Here is a 17,052-nt window from a genome sequence, read left to right on the forward strand (position 1 = left end):
CTTTCCACTTCTGACTGCAAGCTACAAACTAAGGACTGTAATCTAGAGATCTCGCCATCTAACCTAGATGTCCTAATGCAAAGAGGGCAGTACCCCAAGTTCCACAAGGTACTACGGAAGACAACAGCCAAACAAGTGTTACACTGCACCAAGCCAGTCATCTTAACAATGTATTGAAATACAAGTACTTAGCAATAAAATCCACAACCCCTATTGCTACCAAACTTTGCTGATTTTGGTTTATAGTTATATGATTCGCGCGCCGTTAGGCGCGCGGGCCACTACCTTCCTCTCCTTCTCTGTGATCTGAAGTGCAAATTAAAATGGCTTTTTCCTGTTTTTATCCTTCCCTTTGTCTGTTCCAGCCAGTTAAATCTCCCCCTCCTCCTTGAATTCCAAAAATGCAAAATGCAAAAAGTAAAAAAGGACTACCTTCCTCTCCTTCTCTGTGATCTGAAGTGCAAATTAAAATGGCTTTTTCCTGTTTTTATCCTTCCCTTTGTCTGTTCCAGCCAGTTAAATCTCCCCCTCCTCCTTGAATTCCAAAAATGCAAAATGCAAAAAGTAAAAAAGGACTACCTTCCTCTCCTTCTCTGTGATCTGAAGTGCAAATTAAAATGGCTTTTTCCTGTTTTTATCCTTCCCTTTGTCTGTTCCAGCCAGTTAAATCTCCCCCTCCTCCTTGAATTCCAAAAATGCAAAATGCAAAAAGTAAAAAAGGACTACCTTCCTCTCCTTCTCTGTGATCTCCTATATCTCCTATACCTTTCCTCTATTCCTATATCTCTTCTTCTATTCTTTCATTGATATATTCTATTCCTATATCTTCTTTTCTATTATTTCTTAGATATATTTTACTATGAGTATCTCCTCTATAACCTTCATCATGTATGTGTATATTGATATATACCCACTGAAACCCTCATTGTGTATTGGACAAAATAAATAAAAATAAATTGTACAATTTTGTTTTCAAACATAGTGGCCATATTTTATTCTTCCATGGTGTGGTGAGGGCTAAGAAGTCCAAATTGGATTTAAATAAAATATAATTAAATATTTCATTACTTGTTCAGCTTCTGCCCACCTAGCAGTTCAAAAGCATGTAAAAATGCAAGTAGAAAAATTGGGACCACCCAATAGCCAAGTCTCCAGAAGATAGGCACAAAATACAGAAGGACCTTGACAAACTTGAACAATGGGCACTATCTAACAAAATGAAATTCAATGGTGAAAAAAGTAAGTTTCTACATTTAGGTAACAAAAACAAAATGCACAGGTACAATATATGTGGTACATTGCTCAATAGTAGTAACTGTGAGCGGGGCCCTAGTGGACAACCATTTAAATATGAGCCAGCAGTGTGCAGCAGCTACAAAAAAATCCAACACAGTTCTAAGTTGCATTAACAGGGATAGAATAAAGATCATGTGAAGTGTTAATACCATTTTATAAGGCCTTAGTAAGGCCACACTTGGAATGCTGCATTCAGTTTTGGTTGCCACAATGCAAAAAGGATGTCGAGATTCTAGAAAAAGTGCAGAGAAGAATCAGATGATTAGGAGACTGGAGGCTAAAACGTATGAAGAAGGGTTGCAGGACTGGACATGGCTAGTTTAATAAAAAGGACCAGGGGAGACGTGATAGCAGTGTTCCAATATCTCAGGGGTTGCCACAAAGAAGGAGTAAAGCTATTCTCCAAAGCACCTGAGAGCAGAACACGAAGCAATGGGTGGAAACTAAACAAGGAGAGAAGTAACTTAAAACTAAAGAGAAATTTCCTGACAGTTGGAACAATTAATCAGTGGAATAGCCTCCAGAAGATGTGAATGCTCCAACACGAAGTTTTTAAGATGTTGGATAACAATCTGCCTGAAGTAGGGTTTCCAACCTAATCAGGGGGTTGGACTAGAAGACCTCCAAAGTCCCTCCTACCTCTGTTATTATTATTAAGTAATGGTGATTAAATTGGAGGAAAATGGAGAATTATAGATGGCCGACCCAGGTGTCAAAATTAGGTGGTAAACCAGGCAGTGTTAAGACAGTAGGGATATATGGAGCCAGTCTGTTAAACAAAATGAATTAAGATTAGAATTAGTCAGGAAAGATAACAGGGAAGCAGAGGAAGTAGAGAAGGGAGTGAGAAGGGGAGGAAGGAACTAGGAAGAGGGAGAGAAAGAGAAAGGAAGTAGAGGGAATATTAAGGGAAAACAGACTGGCAAATAGAAGTATAATACTGTACCTGCAAAATTGGGATATTGGTCTGATTTATTGGATAGAAGTGGCTATTAATTCAACTATTCATATCTTGCTATGATTCATAGTATATCTATGGATGTACAGTATATATGGCGACAGGAAAAAATAAAAACTTTAGTTAAAAAAAGAGAAATGCACCATTTCTCCGCGCTTTACATGACCACTTTCCTTAAACAGAAAATCCACGGGGGGCGGGGCACCTCAGCTTTGGGCCGCAGCTACAAGTTGGGAAGGAAATGACATCATTCAGTTTTTACCTTTCTAGGATACAGGACTATCTCTCCCTCTCTAACCCTTTGAGCTCTGCGGGGAATTAGAAAGGCGTCCGGAAGGTGTTGAAAATCCGGAAGTGGGGAAAGTAGGTGTGTTTGTGCGGGGGTGTCCGAGTGGGGGTGGGTGGACATTCTTCCCATAGAAAGGGAGGCGGAGGGTTCTCACTTCCAGAAAGGGAAGAAGAGACACGTGGCTCATCCAGGTTCAGTTTGTTGAGTTTTAGGAGTTGGAGACACCCACCCCCAGACCGCACGTTTCCTTCCCGCCTAGCCGCCCCTTTCCATGAGTGTAACAGACATGAGGGGGGATGCAGAGACCCCTCACGCTGCCCTCGGGAATGAATGGAGAGACTCAGAAATGAAGGTGGTAGTGGTGGTGAACCTGGAAAGTCCTTCATTCTTCATTTGCTGGTGAAAGCTCCTGTGTAGACAGATGGACACAGAGTGATTTGCAGCGGTGTCCACTAAAAAAGAAACCACTTCATGATTTGTGATGTCCATTAATTCTTTTCTCCTATTTCATGTCCTTCGCAATGGAGATCAGAGAACCTGAGAGAAAGAGGCATCCCACAAATCTCCCTCAAGAACAGATTTTCAGGTAGATCTCTCAAGAAGATCCAAATCAGGACACCTCAGGAGGTAATATAAGGTCCTTCCACTCTTGAGAATTCCTAAATTTATCATCTTCTCTGTGTCCTTTTCTTTACAGCATACCTCCTCCCATTTTATTAATTATGCTTTTTGTAATTCTGTCTCCCTCACAGGGAAGAATCAAAGAAAGTTGTCTCTTTGTTTTGGGGGAGCAGAAACCAGGATTGAACCTCTAACTCAGGTAAGAGAAGAACGTTCATTTACAGTCATGTGTGAAAAATGGGAATGTCATTTTTCGCTGCTGTATAACTTTGAAGATTCACTAAAAACTAAAAACTGTTGTTAGTCGAGAACTAAACATAGTGCCTTCTACCATTTTGCCTTCTGCTTTTTGTTGGAGATTCTTTTTAGGAATGTTTTTAAAGACTAGTATTTTAAGAAAGAAAACTCTTTAGCTAATTACCGTATTTCCCCCAAAATAAGGCCCAGTCTTATATTCCCTTAAATCCCAAAATAGCACTCAGCCTTATTGTCAGGGGTGTCTTATTTTTTTTCACATACAGGAGGCGGCCCCGCCCTCTCCATCCATCCAGTAGACCTGTAGGAAGGCGCTCAGTAGCCCAAAAGCAGCAGTGGGTCATGCAGTGTGACTCCAACAGTGGTCGCTGGCAAAAGGGTCCTGATAGGCCGGCAGTGGGAGGGAGCTCTAGAAGTCATAGATCTTGGCCGCCTCGCATTGTGCCAGGAAGGAGCAGCCCAGCAGAGTAGCTGAGAGCAGCACTGACAGAACCCAGAATTTTAAGGCAAAAAAATGAAAAGGAGGTTGGGGGGATTTCAAAGGCCCTGGAGAAAAAGATCAACATTCTTCTGTTTGCAGTCTGAAGCGGGTGTTGAGGTCAATGCTGTGGGAAGCAATCTGCTTCTGTATGGAAAACCTCAGGGGCTTTCCTCCTTCCAAAACACACCAGGATGTAATCTGAATAGCACCCATGGTGATGAAACGTTTCCCAAAAAGCGGGCAGCAAGTGGGAAGGGCGCATGAATTTGCAGTGCTTTGTTTTGATTTCGGCGCTGTTGCTAACTTAGAAAGAATGCGCTTTACACTTTAGTTTTTGCATGCTGTGTCACCCAAGAGGTCTCATGTAGAGGCGGCTGAGCCCCTTGTCCTTCGTTGTGTGGCTTCTCTCCCCCCGTTTCTCCTGTGCTTTAGCCTAGCCTTTCCCTCTATCACCTCCAAAGAGGAAGGCCAAGGTTCAGAGAGGATGGAAGGCTGGGACAAATCTGAAAGAAACAGAGCCTTCCTTCCGTGCAGGGTTTCCGAGAGCAACCCCAGAGAGCAGCTGCAGAAGAGGCAGCCCTCGAGCTACTGCTCTCCCTTTCCCTCCTCCTTCTCCTTCCTTCTCAAATGAGGGTTGAAAAGCCACATCGTTCCCACTCACCATCACACCACCTATATTTCTTTACAGATTGTCTGGCAGAACTGGAGGAATAGGTTGGATGGTGGGGCTGAACATGTACCGGCTGAGGGGTGGCTGCTCCCCACCCCACCCCACCAATTGGCTTCCCTCGCCTCACCAAGGCACCAGCAACAACTAGAGATGTGGGGGTGGGTAGAGAAAGCACATGATCCATACGGCACCTCTGATAGGCCAGATCACATGCCTCCCCCACCCCAGCTGCCCCTCTGCCAGTGCTGCTGCTATGTGGCAAGGAACGTGGTGGGGCAGCGTTGGTGCCACCCCATGCATCATCAGCCCCCACTGTCCATACTGATCCACCAGTTCCACCACACACTCTGCACCAGCAAAAACACATGATGGGAACCATGGCCTCCCCACACCCACAAAGGCTGCAGTTTATTCCAGACACCAACTGCCCCACCTCGTGCTCCCCTCCTCCTATGATGGCCATGCTCACTGCCGCACTCTCCCTGATGACACTCTGAATGAACTCTGGATTATTTTGGGGATAGGGCTGATATTCCGAACAGCAGTACAATCCAACTTTGCAAAAGGCTAAGAAATGTTTTACTCAGAAAACGTTCTCCCTTTTCTTATTTACATGCCAGCCAATGGCTGCCAATACCTCCTTGCAACCTGAGGAGGGACAGAGTCTCTGGATGTTGATGGCACACCACACAGACCCCTGGTTTAGCTCTCCCAGCACTTCCATGAAAGTATTGGGCATGAGCAGGATTGCTCTTTCTCAGGGCAACACAAGTCATTTAATAAAACACTACAAAGAATTAATTTGCCTACAGAGACATTTCTGAAGGGATAGTATCACTTATCAGTGGGTTTTCCAAGGCCCACCTGCCCATTGATTATCTCAAGACGTTGAGGGCCTTTTGATTGTGGATGGATTAATAGATGCAGAAGGGAGAGTGTTTTGATGATGGTTGGCTGCCTGGGTGTTTGGAAGATCAATTGATCCAGAAAGAAACTGATTATTTAACTTAAATGGCACTGAAAATCCTACAGAATCATTCCAGTTGTTAAAATCTGTCAAGAATATTTATTTAATGAAATGCTTTTTGTTCTGCCCATTTTGTCATCTAAGCCATGGATTCTTAACTAAGCATAGCCACTTTTCCTAGTGAAAATGTTTGCTGTGGGAATATCTAAATAATAGGAAGTATCCTGCAGTCCCTCCTCGGTCTGTTTTGTACTTTTTCCCCCCTTTCAGGAGGGTCTTCTGCACTTTAAGGAGGTGGCTGTTTATTTCTCAGAGGAGGAGTGGTCTCTGCTGGATCCTCACCAAAAAGCTCTGCATTGGGAAGTCATGCTGGAGAATTATAGGAATGTGGCCTCTCTAGATAAGGGTTTCCTATTCTCCAGTCACAGAGTTCAGGAAGGCATTTTGTAGTTAATGTCATTAGTCAGTTCTTATGAAAACATCTCTAAAAATATATCCCCTCTTCAGAAGGAAAAGGAAAAGTTCTGTTTTTCTACGGCTCCTAAATAGGAAATAGGTCTGCAGCATTCTGCATAGATATATCCTATCAAATTTGTTTTTATATTTATATTTTAACATTTTGGTGAAAAAGTAATTTTTTAGTTTGAGGTAATGGCAAACTCCATCACGTAGATTTCAATTATTTTTGCCGATACGCTTCCATATCATTCAACATTTTTGATTGAATGCCTTTTTCAAGATTTGACACTTCAGACATATTATAATTTCTGCACCATGCCATTATAAGGATACAAAAATGGAATATATATAGAATTTGGCACGATACCTAAATGCAATTAATATGACTTCTGACAGAGTGATCTTTTTCCCTAACCTTTCTCTCATTTTCATTTTTCTTTCTTTTTGAAGGTGATAATGAGAATTACAATAAAATCTCTGGAGAACCAATCAAAGTGTTTGGACAAGGAGTTGTAAGGAAGAAACCTGCAATTCAAACAGAATCAAAAAGGCAGGAGAGAAATCTGTCAAATAACTTGAATAAGGAAAGCACATCTTTGATTGTTGCTGAGATGCAGGACTTTATTGATCAACAAGGAAAACGAAGGAAGAAATATATTGGGAAAGGTGAAAGATTCGTCAAAGACACATTGACATTAGGTATCAATGGACCCTGTCCATCCCAAGCCAAAGAGCAAGCCAATCTATGCAAAGGCAAAGAGAAAAATTGCATATTCACACTTTCTCAAGAAAATTAGTCTCTTGAGTCCCAGAAAAGTTTTCACATTGGTGAGATATCAAATGAATGCAATCAACATGGAAAGAAGACTGTTAATAAAAGGATCCACGGGAGACACCATATAAATGCATGGAGTGTGGAAAGGACTTCAGAAATAGCAGTGATCTTAAAGTTCATCAAAGGATCCACACAGGGGAGAAGCCGTATAAATGCATGGAGTGTGGAAAGAGCTTCTCAATAAGCGGCAATCTTACATCCCATCAAAGGATCCACACAGGAGAAAAGCCATATAAATGCATGGCGTGTGGAAAGAACTACAGAACAAGCAGTGATCTTACATCCCATCAAAGGATCCACATAGCAGAGAAGCCCTGTAAATGCATGGAGTGTGGAAAGGGATTCAGAACAAACTCTGAACTTACATCCCATCAAAGGATCCACGTAGCAGAGAAGCCCTGTAAATGCATGGAGTGTGGAAAGGGCTTCAGAACAAGTACGGACCTTACATGCCATCACAGGATCCACACAGGCGAGAAGCCATATAGATGCATAAAGTGTGGAAAGAGTTTCAGCGACCATACTAATCTTTCTTCACATCAAAGGATCCACACAGGGGAGAAGCCATATAAATGCATAGAGTGTAGAAAGGACTTCAGAACAAGCAGTGATCTTACTTCCCATCAAAGGGTCCACACAGGAGAAAAGCCATATAAATGCATGGACTGTGGAAAGGGCTTCTCAATAAGCGGTAATCTTACACGCCATAGAAGGATCCACACAGGGAAGAAGCCTTATAAATGCATGGAGTGTGGGAAGAGTTTCTCAATAAACAGTAATCTTACATCCCATCAAAGGATCTGTGTGAAGCACACTCCATAGTCTTTTTTCCCATAACACGATTCATCAATTGGAGAATGCCCAAAACAAAGCTACAATTTGGATGAGAACTAAAGTTAAGAAGTTAAGTAAAGATAATTAAATACTCTGTTACTTTGTCCAGCTTCTGTCCACCTAGCACAGGGGTAGGCAACGTTGGCTCTGCTATGACTTGTGCACTTCAACTCCCAGAATCCCTGAGCTAGCATGATTGGCTCAGGAATTCTGGGAGTTGAAGTCCACATGTCATAGAAGAGCCAACCTTGCCTACCCCTGACCTAGCAGTTTGAAAAGATGTAAAAATGCAAGGAGGAAAACAGGGACCACCTTTGGTGGGAAAGTAACAGCGTTAGGCATTTAGTCATGCTGGCCACCTGACCACAGAGACGTCTTTGGATAGCGCTGGCTCTTCGGGTAGCACCAGCCTTTGAGTTGGAAATGACTAGTGCATACGTCCAAGGGAAATCTCTATGATTACCTTAATTCAATATCAGTTGTGTGGTTTTGTTCTAGTCATGTATTAAACTCTTTAGTTGCTTAAAAAATTCATAAAAACAAGATTTGTGAAAGGATTTGGAGGGGGCTTATTTCAAGGTGTGAGTGACTCATGTTGGTTTGCAGCTGTCAATATTAGTTCCAGGTCAAGCTGGACAATAAAGAGACTGAAAAGAGCTAAGAGGTTAACTCAGTTCATTTTTAACCCTTCTTTCTTTCCATCTACATTCTTTCATTAATTGTAGTTAAACCTCCTCCCCTCCCCCCCCTCTATCTCCCCCTTCTTTCTGTATTTCTTTCCCACTCTCTGTATTTCTCTATGGTTCTCTCCCCCTTTCCTTCTCTATCTTCCTCTTCTTCCAGCACACTTTATATAGACTAGACTATTTTACAATATGACTTATAACAGTTCTTTTAGTGACTGTTCAAAATTACAACAGCACAGAAAAAAAGTAATTTATGACTGTTTTTCACACTTAAGTCTGTTGCAAGATGCTCACATGATCAAAGTTCAGGTGCTTAGCAACTAATTCATATTTACGATAGTTGCAGTGTCCAGGGGTCATATGATCCCCTTTTGTAACCTTCTGACAAATATCTTTTTAAAAATTTCCTTCTTTTATCATAACCAAAAACCTCTAAAAATATCTTTGGGTATGCAATCAAACCTGTTATCTTCATGTTCATTACAATATTATAAATGTTTAATAATTGGGATTTTATATATTATTTCAAAACAATTGCTTAAATCAAACCTCCATATGATAAATATGGAGTTTCAAAGTTCTGCTCAGATTAAAGAAATTGGAGTTTGAGAAGGGTTGATTAAGCTTGGCGTATTGTTTTGTTTGCTCTATTTGAACTTTAATTATTTTTTCTATTTAGATATATGAATTTAGGAATTGCTGATCTGTTTTAATAAAGTTAGAAGTATTATAATAAGATGTAGTAGGTGATACTGATTTTGAAGCAGGAAGAAACTCATCCTATGGCATCTCAGGAGTCCTCCACAGCTGGATTACAGCATTCCTGTCAAACAGACAACAAGTGGTTAAAATAGGAAGCACCATATCCTGTCCCTGTTAAAAGCGGTGTCCCCCAAGGTAGCGTGCTGGGACCAACTCTCTTCATTCTCTATATCAGTGACCTTTGCGATCTCATTACAAGCAACTGTGTTCTCTTCACAGATGTAAAACTCTTCAACACCACCGATAACACAACTACTCTCCAAAAAGACCTAGACTCTGTTTCTGATTGGTCTAACACAGCGGTCCCCAAACTACGGCCCGGGGGCCAGATGCAGCCCGCTGAGGCAATTTATCCGGCCCGCAGCAGCCCACGAGATTTTATCAGTAGATATAATAAGCTCCCAAATCTCCTGTCGACTCACCACGGTCTGCTGCTGAGCGAGGAGGCGGTACAGAGGCAAGGGGCGGGGAGGATAGGAGTGAGATAGAGAAGGAGAGAGAGAAAGAGAGAGAGATACAAAGAGGGAGAGAGAAAGAGAGGGACAGAGAAAGAAAAAGACAGAAAGAGGGAGAGAGAGAGGAAGAGAGAAAGGGGGATAGATGGAAAGAGTGAGAGAGAGAGAGAAAAGAGAAAAATGAGAAAATGATGGAGAGAAAACAAGGGAGAGGAAAATGAAACAAATGAGAGAGAAGGAAGAAAAGAGAGAGGGAAGAGAGAAATGGAGAGGAAGGAAGGAAGGAGAAATGGAGGGAGTTTGTTGATTTAAATTTAAATTTACTTGTTAATAAAGAAGTATAAATTAATTTATTACTTAATTATTTAATTACTTCTTTATTTTAAATATTGTATTTGTTCCCATTTTGTTTTTTACTTTAAATAAGATTTGTGCAGTGTGCATAGGGATTTGTTCATAGGTTTTTTTTATAGTCCGGCCCTCCAACAGTCTGAGGGACAGTGAACTGGCCCCCTGTGTAAAAAGTTTGAGGACCCCTGGTCTAACACATGACAACTCCAAATCTCAACCAACAAATGCTCTGTCCTACACATCGGCAAAAAGAATCAGAACTTCAAATACAAACTGAATAATCAAATTATCACAGATAACCCCCATTCGGTTAAGGACCTCGCAGTTTAATGTTTCCAAATGTAAAATAATGCACTTGGGGAAAAGGAATCCTAAATCTGAGTATTGCATCGGCAGTTCTGTGTTAGCAAAAACTTCAGAAGAGAAGGATTTAGGGGTAGTGATTTCTGACAGTCTCAAAATGGGTGAGCAGTGTGGTCGGGCAGTAGGAAAGGCAAGTAGGATGCTTGGCTGCATAGCTAGAGGTATAACAAGCAGGAAGAGGGAGATTGTGATCCCCTTATATAGAGCGCTGGTGAGACCACATTTGGAGTACTGTGTTCAGTTCTGGAGACCTCACCTACAAAAAGATATTGACAAAATTGAACGGGTCCAAAGACGGGCTACAAGAATGGTGGAAGGTCTGAAGTATAAAACGTATCAGGAAAGACTTAATGAACTCAATCTGTATAGTCTGGAAGACAAAAGGAAAAGGGGGGACATGATCGAAACATTTAAATATGTTAAAGGGTTAAATAGGGTTCAGGAGGGAAGTGTTTTTAACAGGAAAGTGAACACAAGAACAAGGGGACACAATCTGAAGTTAGTTGGGGGAAAGATCAAAGGCAACATGAGAAAGTATTATTTTACTGAAAGAGTAGTAGATCCTTGGAACAAACTTCCAGCAGACGTGGTTGGTAAATCCACAGTAACCGAATTTAAACATGCCTGGGATAAACATATATCCATTGTAAGATAAAATACAGGAAATAGTAAAATGGCAGACTAGATGGACCATGGGGTCTTTTTCTGCCGTCAGTCTTCTATGTTTCTATGTTTCTATGTTACTAGTTACAAAAGATCTAAGTGCCAAAGCCCACTGCAACAACATCACCAAGAAGGCTTCAAGAGTTGTTAATCTATTCCTATGTAGCTTCTGTTCTGGAAATCTCACACTACTTACCAGAGCATACAAAACTTTTGCCAGACCCATCCTAAAATGTAGCTCATCTATTTGGAACCCATACCACATCTCAGACATTAACACCATCGAAAATGTCCAGGGATACTTCACAAGAAGAGCCCTACATTCCTCGTCCCGTAACAGAATACCGTATGAAACTAGATTTACAATCCTGGGCCTAGAAAGCTTAGAACTAAGACACTTTAAACATGATCTATGTATTGCCCACAAGATTATATGCTGCAATGTCCTATCTGTCAACGACTACTTCAGCTTCAACCACAACACGAGCACATAACAGATTCAAGCTCAATATTAACCACTCCAAACTTGACTGTAAAAAATATGACTTTAGTAATAGAGTTGTTGAAGCGTGGAACTCATTATCGGACTCTGTAGTATCATCCCCTAACCCCCCAACATTTTACCCTTAGACTGTCCACGGTTGACCTCTCCAGATTCCTAAGAGGTCAGTAAGGGGTGTGCATAAGTGCACTAAAGTGCCTTCCGACCCCTGTCCTATTGTTTCTCATATATTCCACATATATTCCGGATCCCTACAAGGAGGCACTTGTGCACCCCCTCCTCAAGAAGCCTTCCCTGGACCCAGCCATTCTCAACAGCTATCATCCAGTCTCCAACCTTCCCTTTATGGGGAAGGTTGTTGAGAAGGTGGTGGTGCTCCAGCTCTAGCGGTCCTTGGAAGAAGCCGATTATCTAGGCCCACAGCAGTCAGGATTCAGGCCCGGCTACAGCATGGAAACTGCTTTGGTCGCGTTGATGGATGATCTCTGGCGGGTCTGGGACAGGGGTTTATCCCCTGTCCTGGTGCTTCTCGACCTCTTAGCGGCTTTTGATACCATCGACCATGGTATCCTGCGCCGGCTGGAGGGGTTGAGAGTGGGAGGCACTGTTCTTCAGTGGTTCTCCTCCTACCTCTCCGGTCGGTTGCAGTCGGTGTTAGTGGGGTGTCAGAGGTCGACCTCTAGGCTTCTCCCTTATGGAGTGCCTCAGGGGTCAGTCCTCTCCCACCTGCTATTTAATATCTACATGAAACCGCTGGGCAAGATCATCCAAGGGCATGGGGTGAGGTATCATCAGTACACGGATGATACCCAGTTGTACATCTCCACCCTATGTCCAGTCAACAAAGCAGTGGATGTGATGTGCCAGTATCTGGAGGCTGTTGGGGTCTGGATGGGTGTCAACACCCATATTTTACTGAAAGAATAGTAGATCCTTGGAACGAACTTGCAGCAGACGTGGTTGGTAAATCCACAGTAACTGACTTTAAACATGCCTGGGATAAACATATATCCATCCCAAAATAAAAATACAGGAAATAGTATAAGCGCAGATTAGATGGATCATGAGGTCTTTTCCCCAACTGCATTATTTTACATTTGGAGACATTAAACTGCAGTTTCCATTGCTTTGACCATTTATCTAGTAAAGCTAAATCATTTACCGTATTATAGACGCCTCCAGGAATATCAACCCTATTGCACACTTTAGAGTCATCGGCAAATAAGTAAACCTTCCTTACCAAACCTTCCCCTATGTCACTCACAAACATATTAAAAAGAACAGGACCCAGAACAGACCCTTGTGGCACACCGCTTGTAACCTGTCTCTGCTCAGAATACTCACCATTAACAATAACTCTCTGATGTCTATGCTTCAGCCAGCTGCAAATCCACTGAACTATCCAGGGATTAAGTCCAATCTTCACTCATTTATATATCAGCTCTTTATGTGGAACTGTATCAAAGGCTTTGCTGAAGTTCATATAGGCAATATCCACGGCACTACCTTGATCCAACACCTTTGTGACATAGTCAAAGAAATCAATAAGATTAGTCTGGCATGATTTGCCTTCAGTAAAGCCATGCTGATTTGGGTCCAATAAGTTATTGTTTTTTAGGTGCTGATTTATCCTCTTTTTGAGTAGAGTCTCCATCGTTGTAACTATAACTGATGTCTCCTGTTAACAGGGATTGGTTAAACAAATCAGTCGGGGGTAGCAATGACAAATCTGAGTTCTGGATACCATCTGGACCCATTGCCTTATTTGTTCAAGTTCTTTAATTGTTCAAGTTCTTCTAAGACATCGGCTTCTAAGATCACTGGAACTGAATCCGTACAGCTGGAAGCAATGCCATATCCATCTATAGTATTATATTGTAAGGTGTCTTTTGAGAAAACTGAAGTAACTATTGAAATGGTCAGTGATCTCCTTATTCCCATCACATATTATTCCCGGTACTAAGCTTCGTGATGCTGCAGTTTTTCTTCTTCCTATCACTAATATATCTGAAGAAGGTTTTATCCCCCTTCTTTACAGATTTTGCTATTTCTTCCTCTTTTGAGGCTTTAGCAGCATATATTATTTGTTTCGCCTCCTTCTGTCTCATTTTATACACCTCTCTATCAGCTATATTTCCAGACTCTATACCTCCTATAGGCAGCCTTTTTTCATTGACTATAGCCCTGACATCATTGCTAAACCATAGCGGTTTCTTCTTCCTTTTGCCTTTAGTTATTTGCCTTACATACAGTCCACTGGCTTTTAAGATGGCCTTTTTAAATACAGTCCACTGGGTGCTCGCTCCTGCCATTTTATCCCTCCCCTTTAATTCATTATTTAAATATTTCCCCATTGCATTAAAATTTGTTTTTCTGAAATGCAATACTTTGATTGCAGTATAGGATTGCTCACAATCAGTTTTTACATCAAACCAAAAACATGGATGGTCACTGCAACCTAAATTTTCTCCCACCTTGACCTCTGAAACCCAATTCCCATTCGTAAAGACTAAATCTAGAATATTCGCCCCTCTAATCGGTGTCTTAACCAGCTGTGCCAGAGCTGCTCCTGTAAAGGCCTCTACTATATTCTTACTTTTGCATGTAAGGGCACTGGGGATATTCCAGTCAACATCAGGCATGTTGAAATCACCCATAACCACAATATCTCCCTTCACTGCCATTTGGGTAATTTCATCCATCATGTTGTTGTCATATTCCTCAGATTGCCCTGGAGGCCTATTGATCACCCTGATTCTAATGACAGAATGTTCTTTATTTTGCATGCAAACCCAGAGTCTCCAGATCCTTGCATGTATTTTGAATTAGTGTTGTTTTTAGACTTTCCTTAACATAAATGGCTACTCCACCTTCCCTTCTCTCTATTCTATCCTGGTATGGATATTTCCCATTCATTAGAATCCTTAAACCATGTCTCAGTTATGGCAACCAGATCCAAATTATCTCTAGATATTATGGCCATTAACTCACAGAGCTTGTTGCTCATGCTTTGAGCATTCGTGCACTTTACCCAAAGAACATTGTTTTCATTATTAGTTTGCCCCTTATCTTCAACAACTACATCTCTTATATTTGCAGCTCCCTTTTCATAAGCTTCCAGAAACTTGATTTATCCTCATTGGTTGGGGACAGAAATCATCCACATCAGTTACATCTCTGTCCCCTTTACCTAGTAAAGGGGATTTAACATCTTGTCCTAGCCGAATTTTGAGTGGTATGTGTGAGGGTATGATTGTATTGATTAGTTTATGGGGTTGTTATTGCTATTAATATTTGAAGTATTGCTTAGTTTAAGGGTTTTTTATTGTTATTAATATTTTACTTTGACTTTCTATTGTATTGTTTCATTGTTGTAAACCGCCCTGAGTCCTGTGGGATTAGACAGCATACAAGTCAAATAAATAAATAAAAACATATTGTCCATGGACCACTGGTGGTCCATGAGAACATTTTGGTGGCCCGTGGAGAAATCTTTGTCCCTGGACCAGATATGGCTTAGAGCAAATAATCCAGTCCAGGAAGAGGAAACCAGAGGAGAAGAAAGAAGGGGGAAGGGAAGGAAGAAGAGAGGAGAGGAAAGAAGAGGAAAGGGAGGGAAAGGAAAGATGGAAGGGACTACAGCTACAGCTCTGGAATACGGGATTGACTTTTCCAATAACATCAGCAAGTCACTGTCAAATAAGCTTCAATTATTTTGTAATAATTGCACTATATTTAATTATTTTGTTACAATTAAACAACCTTTAAAACTATGATTAAATAAGAATTTACAATTTTACTTTGCTTTACTGATAGATTTTGCTTATAATCAAAGTTTGAATCCGTGTGTATGGCTCTCTATATCTCATCGGTACCAGACCCAGACACAACATAGATAAATGGCAACAGCTTGTGGGGGAAATTATAAATTAAAAATGGCAACAACATACAAAGAAACTATATATTTTTTATAGATGGCACATATCACCGGAAAAGATAACTAAAATATTTAAAGATAAATCTATAAAATATTGGAAATGTCAACAAATACCGTGCTCCTTTTATCATATGAGATGGACATGTGCAGAAGCTCAAGCATATTGGAACTCAATTCAAATGTGGATAGAAAAAATGGCGAAACAAGTATAAAACTGAAACTGGAGATACTCCTGTTGGGTATACTACCAGATAAATTTAATAAAGAAGATACATATTTAATTATTTACATAATTACATCATCAAGAATTGCATTTGCACAAAATCGGAAAACAACAAAAGCCCCTTCTGAAGAAGAGGTAATTAAGAAGAGACTGGATTGTGTGGAGATGAATAGGTTGACAATGAAAATCAAAGATAAGATTATTATAAAATATGAGTGAAATTTTATGATTGCATAGAAAATGAATATGTAAAGAAGTTAATGCCAATTAAATTGGAGGAAAATAGAGAATTAAAGGCAGTAGCCCCAGGGGGAAAAATTAAATATTACAGGAGGCAGCATTAAGAGGGTAGTATATACGTAGAAAAAAATAAAGTACAGTGTTCTCTCTATTTTCACGGGGGATACGTTCCGAGACCGCCCGCGAAAGTCGAATTTCCGCGAAGTAGAGATGCGGAAGTAAATATACCATTTTTGGCTATGGACAGTATCACAAGCCACCCCTTAGCACTTTAAACCCCTAAATTACCATTTCCCATTCCCTTAACAACCATTTACTCACCATTATTACTGGTACTCACCGTTGAATAAGACACTTAGTGATCCTGATACTTATAAACATAATTATTTATTAACAATAATTATTTTTTTTGTTATTTATTTGCAAAAATTATTAGTTTGGCGATAACGTATGACATCATTGGGCGGGAAAAACCATAGTATAGAAAAAAAACGTGATGTATTTTTTAATTAATATTTTTTGAAAAACCGTGATATAGGCTATCTGCGAAGTTCAAACCCGCGAAAATCGAGGGAACACTATATATTATTTGCATAAATATGCATATAGATATGGATATAGTATAAGGTGACCAGACGTCCCACTTTCCGCGGGACAGTCCTGCTTTTCAATCATTTGTCCCCCGTCCCCCGTGGTGTATCCAAAATGTCCCAATTTTGGAACGGAAGAAGGGGATGGCCAGCGGTGTGGGAGAGCAGGTGGGGAGGGGCATGTGTCAATTCTTCCCCTCCTCTTTGTTGGTAGCGAGGCCGCCACCCCTGCCCCAACCAAGCCATGTGACCATGGCTTGGTTGGTCAAAGGCAGTGCTTGGGGGTGAGGTTGGGTGCTTCGGGGGCACTGTAGAAGTTGGCGCTGTGAGGAGCCAAAGAGGCAGTGGCGCTGAGCCCTCTTTTTGCGCATGCCATCCTGAGGTTTCCCCTCTCCCCTTAATTAGTAACGGGCATTTATTTTTCTTCTTTGGGTTTTGGGCTGCCTGCATTTTCTCTCTCTCTCTCTCTCAAGGCAGGGGGAGGAAAGGGGAGGGCCAGCCGGTGAAGGAAACCTAGCTCCTCTTTGACCTTTGCCCAACCTCTCCCCCTTCCCTCCTCAACTTTGGCTGTTTTTTAGAGTCTTGAAGCCTTCCCCCTTCATTGCCTCGAACCCT

General features: G+C 41.2%; 1 protein-coding gene and 1 pseudogene across 1 annotated transcript in view; both read left to right on the plus strand.

Annotated features, from left to right (window-relative positions):
* The window catches only part of LOC139160359 (zinc finger protein 721-like), a 41,349-nt pseudogene extending 32,262 nt beyond the window's left edge, over positions 1-9,087 (plus strand).
* The window catches only part of LOC139160358 (zinc finger protein 208-like), a 173,109-nt gene continuing 158,697 nt past the window's right edge, over positions 2,641-17,052 (plus strand). The window contains exons 1-2 of the mRNA XM_070738127.1: positions 2,641-3,170; positions 3,296-3,363. The gene's annotated coding sequence lies outside the window, so the exon portion shown is untranslated. The remainder of the gene's footprint in view (positions 3,171-3,295; positions 3,364-17,052) is intronic.

Source organism: Erythrolamprus reginae, chromosome 2 (genome assembly GCF_031021105.1).
Source record: "Erythrolamprus reginae isolate rEryReg1 chromosome 2, rEryReg1.hap1, whole genome shotgun sequence".
In the NCBI taxonomy this organism is placed as follows: domain Eukaryota; kingdom Metazoa; phylum Chordata; class Lepidosauria; order Squamata; family Dipsadidae; genus Erythrolamprus; species Erythrolamprus reginae.